The 2,634-nt window shown below is 43.1% G+C and overlaps 1 protein-coding gene across 1 annotated transcript in view; it reads right to left on the bottom strand.

Moving 5' to 3' along the window:
- The window catches only part of LOC106810867 (probable E3 ubiquitin-protein ligase makorin-1), a 13,708-nt gene that overhangs the window by 3,819 nt on the left and 7,255 nt on the right, over nucleotides 1–2,634 (bottom strand). The gene's annotated exons all lie outside the window — the stretch shown is intronic.

Genomic DNA, 2,634 nt, shown 5'->3' on the forward strand with positions numbered 1-2,634 from the left:
AATCACTCAGAAATTACCAGCTCTACATCACTCAGCTCTATATGCAAGCAATCGTGCACCTTGTACACAATATGATCTTACATCGTGTTTTGCAGACATACATGCATGCGACCCACACCTTGTGTGTAGGGTGATCTTATATCATGCTCTGTAGACAAATGATGTCAAACCTAGTATGTAAGACAACGCTACATCATGGTCTGTAGATATAGGACCTCAGGCCTTGTGTGTACGATAACCTTCATCAGAACACGTATATCATAACATCGTAATCGTCACGTGTTGCCTTTTCGCAGCCACATGCTACCATGTTTTAGGGCAAGGAATATACGTATGAAGTTTTCCACGTAACTGCAATGTGTCAGGTGAAGATTTGTACGCATGTAGATCGTGATATAGTGCGCTTCACGTACCTCTGTTGTCTACGGCGCGGGCGGGGCGGCGTGCGCTTTGCCTTTGTGCCGTCAAAGTAGGCGTGCTGGTAGAAGCAGTTACCGGCAAATGGACACTCTCCGCAACCGTGCTTGAAATACTTGCAAGGTTTCGCACTGTAAGCAGACCAGAGACGCGATGCACCAAGTGAACAGCTGACGTAGAACACAGAGCAATACAGAATTCATAGTAATGAGGTGGAATTAAGGACGTCATCATATTTACATAGATTGCAGCAGCAGTAAATAATCCTGAGGACTACTGTTGTTTCACATTTATAAAGTTCACACCTAGTTAACTGAGATTTCACCCATAATAAGTGCTCATATTTAACATCTACCGTCCACACCAGTCCTTACAAACACGCATTATAGTAAGATTTAAGTGACTGCTAACAGTGTGTGCCATCCATTGAGATTTTCACTCGCAAAAGTAAACATCAATTAAACTTCTACTCCAAGAAAGTCTGAACTACTAGAATTACTCGAGCAGTAGGAAGAAAAAAAGGAGAGAAAAAGAAGAAAAAAAGGGAAAAAAAGAAGAGACAAAAATGGAAAAAGGAAGAAAAAGTACGGGTAGGAGAAGGAATAAAGCTGCAGAAAAAAAGGGAAAAAAAGAAGAGACAAAAATGGAAAAAGGAAGAAAAAGTACGGGTAGGAGAAGGAATAAAGCTGCAATTTTCCCACCTCGTTAACGATGGGTAAAAAAAATCGATCGTTCCAGCGACCTAGCAGCATAGAGTTTTGTACCTGAGAGCAGTTTTGTATCCCTCAATGAGTTCCAGCTTCTCTTGGTGGTCCTCAACCCAGTACAAACTCGGCGTTACAAAGTTTGAATTCACTCTACACTCCGGGCAGGCACTACAGATGTACAAACACACGCGCATGAGCACACGTTAGAGGCAATGGCACAACAAAGCGTAGGCGAGGAAAAGTTTTTACGGGAATATGACCGCAAAACTATTCGATGATAAAGGAATCGAAACCAATGCTCCGAGAAATTACCTCTCAAAATATAATTCAGCATTAAAATGCGGTTAGCTATTAGTAGATGTATCACTGAATGCTCCAGCTTGAAAATTACGAACAATTTATGCTGTTACACGCTATAACAGAGGGAGTGAACGGAAAAATTGCAAAAACGATCTTGACATTTGGCCAGTAAAATTAACTGAATATTTCTAAAAATCACATAAAACAATTGCTCGTAATTCGCCGACAGCGACAGTGTGAGCGTCGCGGCGCATCGCAGCTCACCGGATGATCTTATTCTCAAACTGCTTGGCACTGCGCCACTTTCGGATGCAGCTGAGGCAGAAGACGTGCTTGCAGTTGGAGAGGATGCCGAATCGGCGCTCGGATACCGGCGTCTTCTCCATAACGAGCTCCATGCAGATTCCGCACGCCTTGTCCTTGCTGCGCTGCACCTGGAACGAGTACTCCATGTCCTTCTCATGCTGCTTCAGGCACGCCTGCGACATGAGAGAGAGAGCGAGAGAGGGTGAGACGATTTAGGGCGACGGTCAATGTGCGAGAAATATTAAAAAATAATAACACAAAATTAAAAAATAATAATAAAAAAAACAAAAAATACGCTGGCCGGTTTCTCGCTAGGTTCTACAATAACGTTAGTTATGTAGTAGGCCCTACTTAGTAGTATATCGGTAAGAATAACAATATAAAATAGTGGTATATCACTAATATAATAGCTATATATTAGCAGTGTATTGGTAAGATTAACAATAAAACAGTGGTAGATCAATAATAATAACTATATATATTAGTAGTAAATTGGTGAGAATAACAATATAGCAGTTAATTTATTAATAATATTTACTTAGTAGATGTATAGCAATTATGACAGTCACAAAGTAGCAGCCTCTTAATTATTATGGGTATATTGCACCAGTATATCGGTAATATAGATTACAGACACTCAAACACTCGTCGCCATCTAGTGGCACGATCAGCGCCCCCCTAGTGGCAAGATCAGCGCCCCTAGCGGCGAGATCAGTGCCCCCTAGTGGCAAGATCAGCGCGACCTAGTGGTTGCCTCACCTCCTTGTGGAGCGCTCGCTGATCTTTGCTCGTCGGGTGCAGGCAGCATTGGCCGCAGTATTCGCACATGTCGCCGTGGACGTACGCGCACTCCGCGCAAAGCTCGCACTCTCCCGCCTGCAGGTAGGGGCACAGCAGCTGCTGT

Source organism: Priapulus caudatus, unplaced genomic scaffold (genome assembly GCF_000485595.1).
Source record: "Priapulus caudatus unplaced genomic scaffold, Priapulus_caudatus-5.0.1 Scaffold479, whole genome shotgun sequence".
Taxonomy (NCBI): domain Eukaryota; kingdom Metazoa; phylum Priapulida; class Priapulimorpha; order Priapulimorphida; family Priapulidae; genus Priapulus; species Priapulus caudatus.